Raw genomic sequence first — 21,528 nt, 5'->3', positions numbered from 1 at the left:
TGACTTCAACCTAAATCTTGGGAAGCAGAATTTTAATCTACTGACTGCTTCTTTATCATGATGATATTTATTAATTCACAGTCAAATTAAAATATTAATGGAACAGACATTCTAATACTCTACTGCCTGACTTTCAGGTGATAACAGAGATGTTCGATCACACCGCTCTCAGCCCATTTCAGCTGAGTACAGGTGATGATGGAATCCCTTTATTCAAAACTGAAAAAAATCAAAGGGTGTGCTTGCCAACCAGTTTAATTCAGCAGTATTTTCCTATGCCAGGTAACCTAATTTTCTTGTTCTTTCCACAGATGTCGCAATATCAAAGGTCCACAATTACTCATCTTGGCTTTTAAACCAGCACCAGCATTATAAAAGACTCATGTAATAAAATAATTCCCAGGATAAGCAGGAGTCATCATCTATCATTCCTGGCCTAGAATGCTAGGAAAACCAAAAAAGGAAAACAAGAAAGTGCAGCAAGGCCTAAAATGTACTGGGTCTAATATGGATGGAAGAGGAGGCACCAAAGACCACATGCACAAAACAGAAACTTTCCACCTTCTACCTCTTTTTTCTGCACTGCCAGCCTCAGGTGATCATCGTTTCCTGTCTTTAGACAAATATTTGACATGATCAAAATCTCAAACTTTTAATTTCAGTTTTAGGTAGATATATTTCTAAATCTGGCTATGATCTTCAAGGCAATGATGAAATCAACAAATAGACTGTTAATTTTAAATTAGGTTCGTTTACTTTTTAAAAAATTACTATTGTCCCACTGCTTAAAAATCAGTGATTATTTCCATTTATTAGTGCAATGAGCCCAAAATCAAATGCTTGACCCCCACGCCCCGACTGGTTTGCTCCATCAGTTGCTACCAGGCAAGTCCAATGCCAACAGCCCACATCACATTCCCATTTATAATAACCACTGTTGCTGTGGCTGCAAACTGCTGGTTCCAAAATTCCAGTTAACTCTAAAGCCATCTTTTCTACTCCCGCTGATTTTGAGTTTATTCCTGCAACTATTTTAACACTCTTAGATTTGGTTATTTTCTGTTTTTACTCTCTACTTTTAGCTGCCTGCACCCCTGAGGGTGGACCATGTATGCGGCTTTGTGAGCACATATCTCTGGGTCCACATACCTATGTGGTGAATTTCCAGGTCTGAGTCTGTGCCTGCATGTTTGTGTCTCTGTGTGCATCTCTCTGCACACACGTCTGACTCTCATTCGTGTGCTCTCTTTCTCTCCATCAACCTACCTATCTGCGTCTCTACCTCTTTCCAACCTGTCTCTCAGTATCTCCTTCACTCACTCTTTTCCTCCTCTTACTCTCCCTCCCTATTCCCGTCCCCCCCCCCAAGTCTCTCCACTGTCTCTTTCTAATACTCTATCTTAAAATGAACCAAAGGAGATAAAGATCTTTTTTTTTTAATGTTTGTTTATTTTTGAGAGATAGAGAGGCACAGAGCGTGAGCCTGGGAGGGGCAGACAGAGATGGAGACACAGAATCTGAAGCAGGCTCCAGGCTCTGAGCTGTCAGCACAGAGCCCGACGCGGGGCCCAAACCCACGAACCACGAGATTGTGACCTGAGCTAAAGTCAGACACTTAACCCACTGAGCCACCGAAGTGCCCCTTAAAGATCTTAACATTGAAACTAAAGACAGATTATTCTGCCAATACAGCAGAAAAACTAAAAGCTCTCACACTACAAGCACTTAAGAATGTGAAATAAAATATAAGACATCCTTTTAAAGGCCTACAAGAGAGTATGCCAAGAAAATGAGGGACATGACCTGAGGCCTAACGAGAAACAGAACTGAGGTCTTCCAGCATGGATGGGCCATCCAGCAATGTGAGCTGGGTCTTAGGTCTCACCTATTATCCTGGCATAATTACTAATCTAACCCCATTTATTTAAAAGTGCTTTGGGGGGCGCCTGGGTGGCTCAGTAAGTTGAACGTCCGGCTTAGGCTCAGGTCATCATCTCACGGCTTGTGAGTTTGAGCACTGCATTGGGCTCTGTGCTGACAACTCGGAGCCTGAAGCCTGCTTTGGATTCTGTGCCTCCCTCTCTCTATGCCCCAACCCACTCGCATTCTGTCTCTGTCTCTCTCAAAAATAAATAAACATTAAAAAAAATTTTTTTTAATACATAAAAAAATAAAAGTGCATTGGTTTAGGGGCACCTGGTGGCTCAGTCGGTTAAGTGTCTGACTCTTGATTTTGGCTTCAGATCATGATCCCACAATTTTGTGAAATCGAGCACCGCATGGGGCTCTGCACAGTCAGTGCAGAGCCTGCCTGGGATTCTCCCTCTCCCTCTCTCCCTGCCCCTCCCCTGCTCATGCACTCTCTCTCTCAAAATAAATTTAAAAAACTAAAAAAGAAAGTGCTTTGGTTTAGAAACTTTATTTTAATGTCCTACAGGATAGGATATAAGCCCTTAGAGTGGACAGAAGTTAGAAGTGATGGTTTTACATATATGGGCTACAATCTCAACAAATCTAAATTGGAAAAAAACAATGTCATGAACCCAGAGGTAAAAGGAGGCTGGACTGAGACAGGGAGAGAGGAAAAGGCTCCTAATCACCTACTAACTGGTAAACATTGGTGTGTCCGTATCTCTCATGTGGTTTTGGAATTCTGCTCTATTCTACACACATAGTTCAGGAATCCCTAGATACATTTATACAAAATTGGTCGCATGTCAGATATCCCCGGCTACCTGACAGAATTAATTGTAAACCACTTGAAAAATCCTGCTTCCCAGAGCTCCACCAGCTTATGCTTTCTAAAGACAGTCTCACCATTCCAAATGGCAAGACACAGGAGGAAATAATCCATTACAAGCAAGAGTCAGAGGACACAATACATAGCAAGATTAGGCTTCCAAGAACTTGGGATAATAAAACAACTGTATAGAGACCATTAAATAAATATGTGCTACCTAAACACATAAAGGAAAACATAAGGCAAAGAGAGCATTTTGGAAAAAACCCATGTCCATATATATGTTCATATACACATACACATGTATGTATACATATACATGTAAACACACATATATTCCAGAAATTAAAAACACAGTCATTAAAATCTAAAACTGAATAGATGAGTTAAATTACAGATTAGACACACCTGAACACAGAATTGGTGGCCTGAAAAACATATCTAAGAAAATCACTTAGAACAAAGCACAGAGAGATAAAGAGTTAATAATGTATAAAATGAAAAAGTCCAACTAATAGTGGTTCTGTACTCCATAACCATTCAGGATAAACAAGACTCTTAGCAAATCTCTTTAACCTGATAAAAGACTTAGCAAATCTCTTTAACCTAAACCTTAATAAAGGCTGTTAGCCCAAAACCTAAAGCAATCCTCATACTTAATGGTGAAACATTAGGTGCATTCTCCTGAGGTCAGGAATGAGGCTGGGATCCAGTTACCTTCAGTGCAACATTAAGAGATGGGACAAGAGGGGCGCCTGGGTGGTGCAGTCGGTTAAGCGTCCGACTTCAGCCAGGTCACGATCTCACAGTCCGTGAGTTCGAGCCCCGCATCAGGCTCTGGGCTGATGGCTCAGAGCCTGGAGCCTGTTTCCGATTCTGTGTCTCCCTCTCTCTCTGCCCCTCCCCCGTTCATGCTCTGTCTCTCTCTGTCCCCCCCAAAAAAATAAATAAACGTTGAAAAAAATTAAAAAGAAAAAAAGAGATGGGACAAGAAAAAAAATAATAAAAGGAGAATTTATTGGATTGGAAAGAAATGTAACTGTTGTTATTTGTATATAATCCTATACTTAGAAAATACAAGGGGCTTTACAAATCTATTGGCATTATATACAAATTAAGATATAGAAATTACTATCATTCATTTACCTTAGCAATAGTGCTCAGCTAAAGGAGCAGCACTATCTCCCTTACCCCAGGGGTGTTTAGAAGTGTATGGGGACAGTTTTGGCTGTTATGATACTAAGCAGCTGCTACTTATCTGTTACCATAGTCCCACACAATGAGTAACTGTGCCTCACAATGCCAATGGGGCATTCACGGAGAAACACTGTGGCCTAGAGCAATAAACAACTAACAAATGTAATAATGATAATATTAAAAAGGCTCAATTTACTAAGCTACAAAAAACTATCCTTAAATTTAACAAGACTGTAAGATCTTATACAGAAAATTATAGTATTTTATAAAAAGAGCTAAAATAAATGTCTATGTATAGATATTCTGCACGCACGCACACACACACACAACTCATACACACATACAATTATTCATATACACACACATCCTTATTCAGCATCATACCTACCCCATGTCAGACCCCTTGCTACTTGGTGAGCTGGGGATATAGCACTGAACATCAGACAAGGTCCCTGCACACAGAATTACCAATCCAAGTGTTTGAAAGTTTAAAGATTATCACCCTGTCTACTCACAGTTCATATTACAAACTATCTCTTCTACTTTAAAACTGAAAATTCAGGCAGTGGCTTTTCCATTGTTTCACATTGCTTCACATTGCTCTCCTTTGAGCATTTTGCTGATTACTATTACATCCACTAGAGGTCAGGCAAGGAAGAACATAAAAAAGGTTATGAAAGTCATTTGGGTGGGGGGGGGGACAACAAGAACAGTGCTACTGCCTACTCCCATATTAGATTTAGTGGAAGCACAGATACAAGCTGACACATTCAAAAATATTTTGTTATACCCACAGTACTGGGACACACAACAAAACTGTTATTTGCATATAATCATCCACTTAGAAAACAGGACTAGCTCTCACTGGCTTACATGCTCAGTCATCATTCCTCTGTATAACTGGTCAGCCCTATACAACTGGCTGACCTGATTTCCCACTTATCTTTGACTTATACCCTTATACTTTGCCACCCCACCCCCCACCCCCTCAGCTAATATCCTTGGTTTTTCATGGGCTTGACCAGACCATCCCCTCTGCCAAGAACAACCCTCTCTAGGTCAGAGCATTGCTGCTCCCACCTCAAGTCCAAGGCTTGTAGTCCCTGGAAGATTTCCTGATTCATCTAGGTTCACTCACTTGTCCTTCTCCACTCCAACCAAGCTTGGTGCATGTTGTGTTCTAGCAATTTTCTTCTACCTCCACAACCAGTGGTTTGACTGTCCAATCCCCCAAATGCATACTGACTGCATAAAGGTCAGGGAATGTATTCAGATACCTTCTATACACCACCACAGTACTGAACCAAACACACATATTAACACAAAGATACTCCAGTAGGGTCCACCCTATCAAGGAGCTTCTATCTTCTGACACATATACACACAAATAATCATACACACAAATAATATACACAAATATAAAATATACACACAAATAATATTTCCTCAAATAATCCTTAAGAGATTCAGAATGCAGAAAGGATCACATGAGGGAGGTGCTCCAAGCTTTACAGGTAGAACAGAGATGATTTCCTAGAACAGATGAGATTTCAGTGAACCTGACAGATTTTTATTTGAAGAAAGGTGCTCAGAGTGGGACAGCATTTCAGCCAGAATGAAGAGGATGGGCCAAGGCACATGGTGGACAAAAACTTATTAGGGGATATCCAGGAGACATACAAGCAAGCCTGGAGAGTTCAGAAAGAAAAGCAAGAAAAGTGGATTCAGGCCAAGCTGCAGAACACCATGAATGCCAGAACAAGAAGCTGCATTTTTCCTGTGAACAAAGTGGGACAAGCCACTGATGATGTTCAAAAATACAAATCTGGCTGCTGGTGTCTCTGTTTAGAAAGATATCCACTGGAAAAAAATTTGAAAGTGAAGGGACAAGTTTAAACTTTAAAAAAAAAAAAAAACAGAAAAATCATGCATCAGATAAATTAATTGAACAATGCTTAATTTGTCCTGGCATCAGATTATTAACCACATATTACAGTGTTTAAAGTACAGCAGAAAACAAGATTAAAAAATGTGCAATGGAAAGCTAAAAGACTGAATTCTGGTTTCTGCTTAGCCAATTAGTCATGTTACTTCTTTGAGTCTCAATAAAATAAGGACAATGGTAACTGAGAGCTTCATTGGGTCCTGTGATGATCAGAGACAGTGCAGGTTAAAGCCTTGTGGGATTCACGGGCCCCACATAAGGCCTGAGTGGAATCAGTACCACTTTAGGATAGGGACCATGTCTACAAAGTCCAAATACTCAATAAATAACAGAAAATGGAAATGACATAAAAGAATGATCAAATGAAGGAGCTCTTCTCAATAACTAAAGGACAGAAAAAAGAAAAATTGGCAAGGATCAACCATTAACACAAATGTAGATTAATTCAAAGAGAAAGAATCTCCTAGCAACCAGCCTCTCCTGAGAGGCATGAATTAGCACTACCATTGAAATAGGAAAACACCACTTGGATCACTGATATTTTAATACCAGGCAAATAACTAGGTCTTTTGTGTATGGGTAATATTGAAGAAATCTGCTACTGTAGACAACTAAAAAGTGTCCAAAAATGACACTCTGAAAGCCAGGAAAAGAGACATTTAACTCCCTTATCATTACTTAATTCAATAATCAACAATTATTTATTGAGAATCAATTTGATGTAGGCATTATGTGCAAGAAATATGTCAGTGAAAGACCCTGTGGCCCTCTAGAGTATAAAGGCTGGAAGAAAGGCTAGCATGAAGCAGACAAATCAGTTGTGTTTTACTAGGGACAAGTGCTATCGGAGAACCAAGGAGAGAGCTGAGGCTTCCAGAAAGAATAGGTGGGTCAGCCACCCTAAAGGGGAGAAGAGTAAGGGTATTTAATGCAGACGAAACCAGTGTATCAAAGACAAAAAGTTTAAAAAAAAAAAAAAAGGGCATACCAGGCCTTTAAGACACACTTGAAATATGTCATAGTATAAGGAGGAAGTGATGAGAAAGAGTTCTTGAGAAGTTAGGATTTTATTGCAAGGACACCAGGGAACTACTGAAGGAGTGATGAGACATGATCAAATACACACTTAAGAAAAATCACCAGGGATGCACAGTAGGAAAAAACAAACGAAAGGAAGACAAGACTGGAAGATAGGATATTGGGAAGGAGGCTGTGGCCATAATCCAGGTGGGAAGGAAGGTGGTTAAGGGAAATGGATGGTCTGAAGATATTATAGAGGGACAATGCACTTGATAATGGGGCCAACCACAGAGGTTAGGCACAGAGGATGGAGGAAGCACGGGAAGACTCACAGGATGGGTGTGCTGCTGGGTTTAACCTACCTGTGGGAAATTAATCCAGTTAAACCCCAAACACTTACAGCTGTGCTAAATGCCTTTAATTGCTCATGTTCCCCATTTCCTGGAACCATTTTCTCCACTCTAAACAAGCTAACCGGGGGCGCCTGGGTGGCTCAGTCAGTTAAGCGTCCGACTTTAGCTCAGGTCACGATCTCGCGGTCCGTGAGTTCGAGCCCTGCGTCGGGCTCTGGGCTGATGGCTCAGAGCCTGGAGCCTGCTTCCGATTCTGTGTCTCCCTCTCTCTCTGCCCCTCCCCCGTTCATGCTCTGTCTCTCTCTGTCTCAAAAATAAATAAACTTAATGTTTATTTTAAGTGCCAATTTTAAACAAGCTAACCTGTTACCATCCAGCATAATGGAGGCAAACCCAGTATGGGCAGCAGTTTCCTGATCCTTCTCTGCCTAAGGTTTACTCTGAAAGCTTCAATGATAACTACTGTGTAACTCTTGACCTTCCATGATGTAGTTTCTTTGTCCATGATCAGAGAGGAGGTCAACAGCATGAATTTATTTCCCAAATCAGGCTTACAACTGCATATTTTAAAGCAAATGATGGTAGAAATTTTAAGCTGTGCAAGTGTTTATCATTTGCTTCCATGCACAAATTCCCTTTGAAGGATTATTTTTTCCACCTTTTCTCTCCAAGGATGCACTCCCAAATTTAATCAGTTTTTTAACTATTTTAATAAATCTTTTTAAAAGTTCTGTTTGACATGTACTTCCCAAGGTCTTGTAATGATGTCATTTGTTTCAAATTGTAATCAGTATCATTGATTCTGCTTCCTTTCTAAACTTGGTGTTGCTGGGGTTTCATTATTCATTACCCTCCACTAGCTCATGAATCCTATCACCAATCATTGGTTTGGTTCTTCCAAAAATCATTGGTTCTTCCTTCGGCAGGAGTCTGTAATGCAGGGGGTGCCTGGTGGGCTCAGTCACTTAAGTGTCCAACTCTTGATATCGGCTCATGTCATGATCTAATAGTTGTGGGGTGGAGCCCTATGTTGGGCTCCCTACTGAGCATGAAGTCTGCTTGGGATTCTCCCTCCCTCCTTCTCTCTCTCTCTCTCTCTCTCTCTCTCTCTCTCCCTCTTCCCACCTTCCCACTCACACACATTCTTTCTCTCTCAAAAATAAACAAATAGCATGGAAGTTTTTTGTGTGTCTCGCGTCCATGAAACAAGCCAGACCAACACTAAACCATAGAAAACTAAACACTAAACCTAGAAAACTGATCTGAGGATTAACACAACAATCTGCACAACCTGAACCACAGAATTCAGCAGGTATGCAGTGTGGAGAGGTGAAATTGGGGAGAGAGAAGCCATGGAAGGCAGGGAGACACTTTTATGTGCGGAGAGAGGACAGAGACGGGGCGGGCAGGGGCGGGAGGAGAATACAGGAAAAGCACCCCCTCCCCAAAAGAAGCTGGAGACAAAGTGGAAAACTGGAAACAGCCTCAGGGACTGAACTAAAAAGGGAGAAAGGAGAAAGGAGAAAGAAAGGAGAGGGTTTAAATTCCATTAGGACTGTAAACGGGGAGCACAGAGTCTGCAACTCTGCAGCTCGATACCTGATGGTGCTCTGGTGGGAAGGGCGAAACCCCAGGAAAAGAGTGGGGTCTGAGAGGTTCTCGGGCCACATGGGGAAAAGCAGTTCCACTGCTGGAAGGACATTTGGTAGAGGTTGTGAGGCCACCTGGGCCCAAGAGACCACAGAGAATGGCCACATCTGCTCGTGCTGGAACAGGGTCGTTGGGGGTGAAGCCTGGTACCAGATGTGCGTTGTGATTTTCCATAATCCCTGAGGCGTTGCTGCTACACTGTCTCACAAACTTTTTCTGGGGCGAGCTGGCACCTGGCTGTAGTCTCTGGGCATCAGCAGGAGCACGGTCCTGTGGGCGTTCCTGGGTGTGGCTGGCACCCAGCTATTGCTCGGTGAGACCCTCCACAGAGGGGCAGAGTGGGTCAAGGCCGCAGTCCCTCAGAAGTGGGGGACCAGGGAAGGCAGCAGCATCTGAGACAAAACATGGAAGGGAGGTGCTGCCTGGGGCTTGCTCACAGACAGTGTGGAAGCGGGGAGTAGACAAAAGCTGAAGACGAAGGACAGGTGTGCAATTGTTGTACGATTGCTAATTGGGGAGAACAGAGTTCCAATACTAGAGACTGGGTAGCTGGGCGACACCATTTTCACCACTCCCGCGCACGTGCATAAGCACCTACAATTGCCACAACAATCCACCCCAGTAGGCTACCAGCACCATCTAGTGAGGAACAGAGCCCTTACACTAAGCCCCGCCCAACTGGGCCAACCTCGCTCCTCAAGAACACAAGTCTCACCACCTGATTAGTTTATGGACTATAAAGCACTTCATAATTTGACTTTTAGGGAAAAACAAAGTAATGTCAGTCGTATTTCAGTTGGTTAGATGATCCATCTATTCAATTTTCTTTCTTTCCTCTTTTTTCTCTTTTTTGTTTCTTTTATTTTTCTTGAATACAGAAAGAGAAAAAATTCATTTTTATTTTCAATTTTTATTAAAAATATTTTTCTTTAATTTTTTTCTACATTTTTTACTTTTGTGTAAATTTTTTCAAATTCTATTTTACTTCCATTATTTCATTTCAGTATTCACTTCTTCAAATTTCCAAATGATTTCCTTTATTTCCCCCCCTTTTTTCTCTATCAAGCCACTTTCGACACCCAGACCAAAACACACATAGGATCTAGCATCATTTATTCGATTTGGGGGGGGGGGTGTTTGTTTTTAACTTTTTAATTTTAATATTTTTTAATTTTAATTTTTTAAATTTTTTCTACCTCATTAATTCCTTTTCTCCCTTCAAAATGACAGAATGAAGGAATTCACCCCAAAATAAAGAGCAGGAAGAAATGACAGCCAGGGACTTAACCAACACAGATACAAGCAAGATGTCTGAACCAGAATTTAGAATCACAATTATAAGAATACTAGCTGGAGTTGAAAACAGATTAGAATCCCTTTCTGCAGAGATAAAAGAAGTAAAAGCTAGTCAGGATGAAATAAAAAACTCTATAACTGAGCTGCAACCTCGAATGGATGCCGCAGTGGCAAGGATGGATGTGGCAGAACAGAAAATCAGTGATATAGAGGACAAACTTATGGAGAATAATGAAGCAGCAAAAAAGGGGGAGATTAATGCAAAAGAGCATGATTTAAGAATTAGAGAAATCAGTGACTCATTAAAAAGGAACAACATCAGAATCATAGGGGTCCCAGAAGAGGAAGAGAGAGAGACAGATAGGGGTAGAAGGGTAATGTGAGCAAATCATAGTGGAAAACTTTCCTAACATGGAGAAAGACATCAAAATCCAGGAAGCACAGAGGACCCCCATTAGATTCAACAAAAACCAACCATCAACAAGGCATATCATAGTCAAATTCACAAAATACTCAGACAAGGAGAGAATCATGAAAACAGCAAGAGGAAAAAAGTCCTTAACCTACAAGGGAAGACAGATCAGGTTTGCAGCGAACCTATCCACAGAAACTTGGCAGGCCAGAAAGGAGTGGCAGGATATATTCAATGTGCTGAATCAGAAAAATATGCAGCCAAGAATTCTTTATCTAGCAAGGCTGTTAGATAAATAGAAGGAGAGATAAAATGGAGTGATAAAAAGTTTCCCAGACAAACAAAAATTAAAAAGGAGTTTGTGACCATTATACCAGCCCTGCAAGAAATTTTAAGGGGGACTCTCGGAGGGGGAAAAGGATGAAAAAAATAAAATAAAATAAAATAAAAATAAATAAATAAATAAATACCAAAAGCAACAAAGATTAGAAAGGACCAGAGAACACCACCAGAAACTCCAACTCTACAAGCAACATAATAGCAATAAATTCAGATCTTTCAGTACTCACTCTAAATGTCAATGGACTAAATGCTCCAATCAAAAGACATAGGAAACAGAATGGATAAGAAAACAAGATCCATCTACATGTTGTTTACAAGAGACCCACTTTAGACCTAAAGATACCTTCAGATTGAAAGTAAGGGGATGGAGAACCATCTATCATGCTAATGGTCAACAAAAGAATGCCAAAGTAGCCATACTTGTATCAGACAATCTACACTTTAAAATAAAGACTATCAAGAGATGAAGAAGGGCATTATATCCAAATTAAGGGGTCTATCCACCAAGAAGACCTAACAGTTGTAAACATTTATGCGCCAAATGAGAAAGCACCCAAATATATAAATCAGTTAATCCCAAACATAAAGAAACTCATTGGCAGTAATACCATAAGAATAGGAGACTTCAACACCCCACTCACAGCAATGGACAGATCATCCAATCAAAAACTTAACAAGGAAACAATGGCTTTGAATGACACACTGGACCAGATGGACTTAACAGATATATTCAGAACAATGCATTCTAAAGCAGCAGAATACAGATTCTTCTTCAGTGCACATGGAATATTCTCCAGAATAGACCACATACTGGGGCACAAATCAGCCCTCAGCAAGTACAAAAAGATCAAGATCATACATGCATATTTTCAGACCACAACACTATGAAACTCGAAATCAACCACAAGAAAAAATTTGGAAAGGTAACAAATACTTTGAAACCAAAGAACATCCTACTAAAGAAGGAATGGGCTAACAAAGAAGTTAAAAAGGAAATTAAAAAGTATATGGAAGCCAATGAAAATGATAACACCACAACCCAAAACCTCTGGGATGCAGCAAAGGCAGTCATAAGAGGAAAGTGTATAGCAATTAAGGCCTTCCTAAAGAAGGAAGATAGATCTCAGATACACAACTTAACCTTACGCCTTAAACAGCTGGCAAAAGAACAGCAAATAAAACCCAAAACGAGTAGAATACAGGAAATAATAAAGATTAGAGCAGAAATTAATGCTATGGAAACCAAAACAAAAAAACAAAAACAAAAACAAAACAAAAACACAGTAGAACAGATCAATTAAATCAGAAGCTGGTTCTTTGAAAGAATTAACAAAATTGTTAAGCCACCAGCCAGTTGGATCAAAGAGAAAAAGGAAAGGACCCAAATAAGTAAAATCAAGAATGAAAGAGGAGAGATCACAACCAACACAGCAGAAATAGAAACAATAATAAGAGAATATTATGAGCAATTATATGCCAATAAAATGGGCTATCTGAAAGAAATGGACAAATTCCTAGAAACATATACACTACCAAAAGTGAAAGAGGAAGAAACAGAAAATTTGAACAGACCCATAACCAGTAAAGAAATTGAATTAGTAATCAAAAATCTCCCAATAAACAGGAGTCCAGGGCCAGGTGGCTTTCCAGGGGAATTCTACCAAATATTTAAGGAAGAGTTAACACCTATGCTCTTGAAGGTGTTCCAAGAAATAGAAATGGAAGGAAAACTTCCATACTCTTTCTATTATGCCAGCATTACCTTGATTCCAAAACCAAAGACCCCACTAAAAAGGAGAACTATAGACCACTTTTCCTGATGAACATGGATGAAAAACTCCTCAACAAGATATTAGCCAACTGGATCCAATGGTACATTAGATTATTTTCCACGACCAAGTGGGATTTACACATGGGATGGAGGGCTGGTTCAATATCTGCAAAACAATTAACATGATTCATCACATCAATAAAAGAAAGGACAAGAACCATATGATCCTCTCAATAGATGCAGAGAAACCATTTGACAAAATACAGCAACCTTTCTTGATAAAAATCCTCAAGAAAGTAGGGATAGAAGGAGCATACACGGAGATCATAAGAGCCATATATGAACGACCCAACGTTAATATCATCCTCAATGGGGAAAAACTGACAGCTTTCCCCCCCAAGGTCAGGAACAAGACAGGGATGTCCACTCTCGCCACTGTTATTCAACATAGTATTGGAAGTCTTAGCCTCTGCAATCAGACAACACAAAGAAATAAAAGGCATCCAAATCAGCCAGAAGGAGGTCAAACTTTCACTCTTTGCAGATGACATGATACTCTATAGGGAAACCCAAAAGATTCCACCAAAAAACTGGTAGAACTGATTCCTGAATTTAGCAAAGTCACAGGATATAAAATCAATGCACAGAAATCGGTTAGATTCCTATACACCAACAATGAAGTAACAGAAAAAGAAATCAAGGAGTTGTTCCCATTTACAATTGCACTAAAAACCATAAAATACATAGGAATAAATCTAACCAAAGAGGTGAAAAATCTATACACTGAAAACTATAGAAAACTTAAGAAAGAAATTGAAGACAACACACACAAAAAAAGGAAAAAGATTCCATGCTCATGGACAGGAAGAACAAATATTGTTAAAATGTCGACACTACCCAAAGCAATCTACATATTCAATGCAATCCTTATCAAAATAATACCAGCATTCTTCAAAGAGCTAGAACAAATAATCCTAAAATTTGTATGGAAACAGAAAAGACCCTGAATAGCCAAAGCGATCTTGAAAAAGAAAACCAAAGCAGGAGACATCACAATCCCAGACTTCAAGCTATACTACACAGCTGTAATCATCAAGACAGTATGGTACTAGCACAAGAACAGACACTCAGATCAATGGAACAGAATAGAGAACCCAGAAATGGACCCACAAACGTATGGCCAACTAATCTTTGACAAAGCAGAAAAGAATATCCAATGGAATAAAGACAGTCTCTTCATCAAGTGGTGCTGGGAAAACTGGACAGCGACATGCAGATGAATGAACCTGGACCACTTTGTTACACCATACACAAAAATAAACTCAAAATGGATGAAAGACCTAAATGTAAGACAGGAAGCCATCAAAATCCTAGAGGAAAAAGCAGGCAAAAACCTCTCTGATCTTGGCCGCAGCAACTTCTTACTTGACACGTCTCCAGAGGCAAGAGAAATAAAAGCAAACATGTACTACTGGGACCTCATCAAAATAAAAAGCTTCTGCACAGCAAAGGAAACAATTAGCACAACTAAAAGGCAACCGACAGAATGGGAGAAGATATTTGCAAATGACATATCAGATAAAGGGTTAGTATCCAAAATCTATAAAAAACTTCTCAAACTCAACACCCAAGAAACAAATAATCCAGTGAAGAAATGGGCAAAAGACATGAATAGACACTTCTCCAAAGAAGACATCCAGATGGCTAACAGACACATGAAAAAATGCTCAACATCACTCATCATCAGGGAAATACAAATCAAAACCAAAATGAGATACCACCTTATACCTGTCAGAATGGTAACATGAACAACTCAGGCAACAACAGATGTTGGGGAGGATGCGGAGAAAGAGGATCGCTTTTACATTATTGGTGGGAATGCAAGCTTGTGCAGCTACTCTGGAAAACAGTATGGAGGTTCCTCCAAAAACTAAAAATAGAACTACCCTATGACCCAGCAATTGCACTACAGGTATTTATCCAAGGGATACAGGTGTGCTGTTTCAAAGGGACACATGCACCCCAATGTTTATAGCAGCACTATCAACAATAGCCAAAGTATGGAAAGAGCCCAAATGTCCATCAATGGATGAACGGATACAGAACATGTGATATACATATACATACACATACACATACACATATACATATACATATACATATACATATACATATACATATACATATACATATACATACATATAATGGAGTATTACTCGGCAATCAAAGAGTGAAATCTTGCCGTTTGCAACTATGTGGATGGAACTGGAGGGTATTATATGAAGCGAAATTAGTCAGAGAAAGACAAATATATGACTTAACTCATATGAGGACTAAGGAATCTACTCCTGAAATCATTGTTGCACTATATGCTAACTAATTTGGATGTAAATTAAAAAAAAAAAAAGTTAAAAAACATAATAAAATAAAAAAAATAAAACCTGTAAAAAAATAATAAAATAAACATTAAAAAAAAAGATTTTATAATGCAAAACCCTAGCTTGAACTCCTCTAGTGAAGTAAGTCACCTACAAGCCATGAAGATTAGGAACATCCATCTGCTGAAAGAGATGAACGGTGTGGTGCATTCAATGAATGGAAATCCCCACAACCTTACCATTGGCTTTTTTGTTTCCATCTCCCCAAATATCCCTAAAAAAGGTAGAATATCACGACACATGAACAAAAATATCACTTCTTCTCTTCTTTTGCCTTCTCCATGGCAAAGCAGTGAGCAACACCTCCTGAGGACACAAAACACTGCAGTCCAGGACACAGCCTACACAGGCGGTTCCAGACTTGCAAGCTGTTGCTGTAGGGGGAATAGGTGGTGCTTCTGACCCGGGCTGGGGAGTGACTTTTCAATCCACTTCCACCCCTGTCTGCCAAATGCAGCATGCAGTAAAGGTCATGGCAGAAAGGGACCTTACCCTCAGCATTTCTGAAAGTTAATCTGCTTCCTGTTAGGCTCAGAATGAAGCTCACCTTGGTTCCCAGCTTCAGAATGTCATAGTTTTCAAGGATTCTTACAAGCTTGTTCTCGAGGATCCTTGCGGATTGCAATGGCAAAACAACAGCAAAGGGGCAAGTGCAGGGATGGAGAGAAGTTAAATGGAGATCTTAAGGAGTGAAAATATGGGAGAAAAGCAGAGAAGAAAACTATCCAGTCATGAGATCAAGATCCTTCTGTTGCTGGCAGAGTAGCTCGAATGCCATTCCAAAACAGGCATACAAAAAAGGTCCACTTCTTAACATGGCCACTTGGAAAAACACTGTTTCTCTGGATACAAAAGTGCAATATTGTTCTTTTAGTAAAAATATCAGCTTTCCTTTATGGTAATACTAATACTAATTAAGGCCACCATAAAAATTCCTATCCTTTTGGATTCCTACTTTTGGAGGCTTATGGATGAGCTGCAAAGACTTTATTGTTAGAGTCAGAATCAAACTCCAGTATTCCATTGCTTAGAGTGTGGCCACCATTCAAGCAAATGCCTTAAGTTGGAGGCAGGAGCAGGGTGGGGAACGGACTGTGAAGCAACTTACATTGTGTGTAAGGTGAGAGTGTGTAGGGGAGTGGGGCGTGCTAGGGATAAAAACATAAAAGCATAAGGAAATTCAATCCATAACAAAATTTATTTATGCATTTTAGAAGCAGGCTACATTAAATAACATCAGGGGCAAATAAAGTTACTAATGTTGAAACAGCCACATAACAAATCAGACATTTTTTTCTACTTTTAAACACAAAACCACTGAAAGCCCATACCTGCCACAAAGAATATACGACATAAGAAATTGGGCAGCAATTTGATCTTTGGATCAAATTCTCATCAACTGGTCTAAGGCATCCCTTCAACCCCCAAAAAAGGATCTCCAAGATGCTGGGCAATGGTCCTAAAGAAAGTGCTTCTGGACTCAACCATCAATCAAACCTCAAGCACAGGAAATAAAAAGTGTCATCCCGAATTCAGATCTTTTCCTTTTGTTCCCATAACTAGGAGACCATCAGCCAAGCCATAAGAGGGCCTTGGGAGGTATCCAGGTCATGAGTCAGTGTTTCAGGCTGACTTTGTCCACAGTCGGCCCTGTCCTACTGCTCTTACCCTTCATATTCCTTCTGCAGTTTATGATACCTGGATGTCTGAGCCCAATCTCCACATACAAGCTCCTCTGATAACAAATACTATATCCTGTTCACTTTAAAACACATATAGTGCTCAGCACAGAGCCTTCCCTATCATGTATACTCAATAAATGATCAAGAAATAAAAGGACTGAACCTCATGTGCCAAAATGAGGAAGTAACTGAATTAGGAATCTTACAGTACTGTACTGTGTCATACTACTGTGATGCCATTTTCATGAAACTGTAGAAAACCTTTAAGTAATGGAGCAGATAAAACAATAAATGTGTTCCACAAACATTTCTCATGCTCATTATTTCCTCAGAGCTTCTGCTACAAGTATTCCCCTTTTTCTCTCCCTTCGCTCATTTTCTATTTAAAATAACAGCTTGATTCTTACTGTACCAAGGCATTTCACCTACAAGAAATCCAATTCTCCACCATAACCTTGAAGTTGCTATGCTTGTCCTCACCATAGTTTTTTTTAATGAGGTTTAGAGAAGTTAAAGAAAATCCCCCAAGCTCACTTATAAGTAGCAGGCAGATTCTGGGCCTGGAAGATCAGGGAGATCTGATGGAAGCCACAGGTCGTCATTCTTTTCTGTAACACAATGCTACCTTGGACCCATGAAGCTGGCATCCACAGAGGTTATGTTAATGTCCCCTATTGTTCCACAAGCATGCAACAGCTACAAGGTCTTTACAGCTTTTGTGTCTTCATTTCCAGGCTGTCGGATGTTGTTTTACACTGTACCAATCAATGCATTTACCTCAGCCAGTAATCCCTCTTTTTTCTTTCTTTCCTTCTTCCTTCCTTCCTTCCTTCCTTCCTTCCTTCCTTCTTTCCTTCCAATCAGTCAGGAACTGGGAGATCAATTAATTATACTTATTAGACCTGGTGTGAAACACCCTCCCCCCCCACTGCCATGATATGCAACATAAGGTGAGCCCCACGTAGGTGCTTACCCAGTACATGCCTGATTAAGGAATGGGTATAGTGATTACCCGCCCATCCTTAGTCTCCAGGCAAGTCATAACAGCATGATGGGCTGAGCTGGGGTAGCAGCCAGAAAGGGCACACCACCATTCTCCCAGTCCGTCTATTAGACTGGGAGTCATTCCAACAAAACATTGAATCTTCTACCATGTAACTTCCTACAAACTCTAGAAAACTGGGGCCCACCTTGCCCCAACACTAGGTGTCATGGAGCCTCAGAAGATGCCATCCACTTCAGTCCTTCCCCGCTTTGGAGGAGACTGCATGGCCCTCTCTCCTAACAGTGCCAGCCCTTCTCTCTGCTCTCCCTCACAGTGGGTTCGCATCCCTCCGCATTCCACTGAGGAATCCCATCTGGGCAAACTCCATCTCGTTTTACCCTCTTCTAAACCCAAAACTTAATTTAACAGACTAAAACTTCTCTACAAAATATGATGGACTTCCCTGCATGTGCTAAATAGAATTTATTCTCTCTGATGTAGCTCAGCCTTGAGGTCCTGAGGTGTTTGAAGGAGTTCTGCTTCTCAGGTTTAACTTTTCTGTCTCCTCTCTCCCTGTGTGTGGGTCAGCACTCTTGCCTCTCCATTTTCTGCTTTTAATCGACTAAGGGTTGAGAAAGGAAGCTATTTCACTTGCTTAGGACTGAATGCAAAGGAGGAGCATGAGGAGTCTGCCTAGGGAAAGAGCCTAGGGCAGTGGTACCCCCTCATGCCCAGGGCACTGAGTCCCTGAAAGTAGAAACCCCTTGTGAATAAGACATGCAGCCAGACTTGGGGAGCACTGGTTTAAAATTTCAGCACACAGACTTTAGGAAGGGCTTCAGCCACACTCCCCATGTGTCTCCTGCATTCCAGACAGCTGAGAGAATAGATAAGCAAGATTATAGTACTTTGCTTGTCCTCTGCTTTCACCCCTCCCGGCTCACTACAATGGAATCTCTGAGGGAAGAGATCTGAGGGAAGGGACTTTCTCTCTTGTTCACTGTGGAATCACTGAAGCCTACAGCGCCTAACAGAGTGTAAGCATTCCACAAATTTGCTGAATGAGAAAGTAATGAATGAGTAATCTAGTTAAAATTTCTCTTCCATAATTAACATCCACAATTCAAAATCTTTTATAGACTCCTTATGAGCTAAAACAAATAAATTCAGGAAAATACCAACAAACTGTGACAGCAGGCGGAAGTTGATTCTTTTCAACCTTAAAAGACAGGCACGTACAATTTCATCAAAGTAACCAGTTATAGGTATGTAGCCACCAGGATCAACAATTCTTGAGATGTGCTGGCTGGGGTCCTTCAGCACATTGACATGCCCCCCCCCCCCCCATCACCCTGTAAAAGCCCACTTCCCCTACAGAAGTCAAGGACAAATATACAGAAACTACCCTCCTAAACACAAAACACCACTTTTACCTTGTAGAGGAGGCACTGCCTCCAATTGTTTTTTAATCAAAGAAAAAAAAATATGTATCATGTCCTATCCCCACCAAAAAAAAAAAAAAAAACCAAAAAAAAAAAAAGCAGGGGGAGGGGAAAGGGAAAAGGAGAAACCAAAAAATAACAGATGGAAAAAATTTTAGAGAGAATCCAACTCATATTTTTGCATTTATGATTTCCCTAGAAGAGAGTTAAAAACTAAAGCCTGAATTTGGATTACAGTGAAATAAATGTGCAGGATCCAATAAAGATGACTATAGATTCGTTACTTACTTCCAGCAAGGCACATCATCTGTCAGAAGAAACTAAAGGCACTAAGAGGCACAGCTCCTCTGGCTGAGCTCTGTCTACCCAGTAAGAAAGAACGGGTAGGGAGAACATGCAATGAGACCTGTGGACAAAACAACCAGGAGCTCCTAGACACCAACAGATGAGAACAAGAACACTGATTATACACCAGACTGAAGCGGGGTAGTCATAGAGATCTGAATTAGGAGTAACACCCAAAGCAAATGGAGAAAATGGAACACTAAAATCATGCCTATATAATCAGAAATTATCTGAAAGTAATAAAGAAACTAGATAAGCCAAGTAAATAAATAAGATTATAAAAGTATTACCTCAAGGATGGAAAACCAGAATATATAATTCAGGACAAACACAGTGGAGCCAACACATAAGAAAACATGGTCAGACAGCTACACTGAAGTGTAGCTAACATGTATTCCTTGCCATCCCCTTCAGAATTTTCAGAGAGAGAGAATAAAGAACTGGCTCACTGCTTGAATCAGATGGCATATATTAACAGATGACAAGAGAAAAGCAGAACAAGTCAACCTCTTTTTACAGCCATTTATATCCCACAGAATCTGAAGATTATTTTTTCAGTCCCTGTATGGCATTCTACAGCACTTCTATGATTCCTGGCAGTCAAATTCATCACATCTGCAAATGAGAAAAAACCACCCATCGGTATTTTACTCACTTTCAGATGTGATATATAAGATGATGTGATATATAAGATATTTTAAGAAAAAAAAAAAAGAATTTACTTCCTACCTCAATCTGTAACTACAACCTGCCTTTCAAACATTCTGATTCTGAGGAAAATAAAAAAGGAATACTGTGTCTTCTGAGGGTCACCTCAGACACAAGGAAATACGATGCATAACTAATGACAAAATTTGAGATGCAACTACCAAGGCAGAGCTATTCTGAATTTAATCAAGTCTGTTGAGCTTCAGAGGGATGGATAATAGGCAGCCAGATGGACAAGATTTGCATTCAGAAAAGCTACACTGGAAGATCCAAATAAACGTGCCTCAGAATCCTGGCATCAAAGATCTTCTGCCCAGTTTAATAAAACCTGAATTAAAACAATCACAAAAACAAAAATGTTTAAACAATCCATTTCAATTCTAAAGCTGAATCAATAATAAGGCAATTAGCCTAGCACAATAGAAGCTCAGTCCTAATTCTTTTTTTGTTCCATGTGAGTGCTCAAGCATTGCTGCCACATCAGGCTCTGATCCAGGTTGCACTAAGAGAAACAGACACAGAGGATGAGAATGTGTGAGTTACCTCTCCATAACTATTTGGTGAATGGTGAAATCAACTTTATAATCTTGAACACATGTGAGTGCAATTATACACACACCAGTGCACAACAATAACCGTTACTCCTCTGCAAAATCTGAGACAATGAGACATGGGGTAAATATGAGAGGAAAAACAGCTATAATGTTACTGCAAAGTACCTAGAGTCTGCTACTTTAAGTCAGCATGACTATAAAAGAAAAATAAAGCCAGATTTTATCAGGGTCTTCAAAGGGTCATTCACGTTTTCTGGTTTATCAATCTACTAAATAGAGTTCAATAAAATAAAATAAAATGAAAGCCAAGACTCAGCACTAGTCCTGGCTCCTTCTCCTCTTAAGACCCAGTCAAAGGACGGGTGGCCAAGCCAACCACTTCCTGCAGAGCCCTAGGCATGTTAGGTAAGTGGCCACGAGATGTCAAGGACCCATTTTTGCACTTGCCTAGCTCCAAAGACTAAGTGGAGGGGCTGAGATTCAGAGGTACCCCAGGCATGTCCAGTCTCATTGGTTCAGTTAATAGCAACTCCATGGAGAACATTTTCTTTTAAATTTTTGAAGGAAATTTAAGTGGAGCCGCTGGTAGAGTCCCTGTATCAGAGAAAAGAAGGGGAAAACATCCACATTTATTCAATTTTTTTCCTA

At 40.2% G+C, this 21,528-nt stretch overlaps 1 protein-coding gene across 4 annotated transcripts in view; it reads right to left on the bottom strand.

Annotated features, from left to right (window-relative positions):
- The window catches only part of CCNY (cyclin Y), a 319,192-nt gene that overhangs the window by 90,457 nt on the left and 207,207 nt on the right, over positions 1 to 21,528 (bottom strand). The window lies entirely within an intron of this gene.

Source organism: Prionailurus viverrinus, chromosome B4 (assembly GCF_022837055.1).
Source record: "Prionailurus viverrinus isolate Anna chromosome B4, UM_Priviv_1.0, whole genome shotgun sequence".
Lineage (NCBI taxonomy): Eukaryota > Metazoa > Chordata > Mammalia > Carnivora > Felidae > Prionailurus > Prionailurus viverrinus.
Note: the sequence above shows the minus strand (reverse complement) of the source record. Positions and strands in the feature narration are given on the sequence as shown.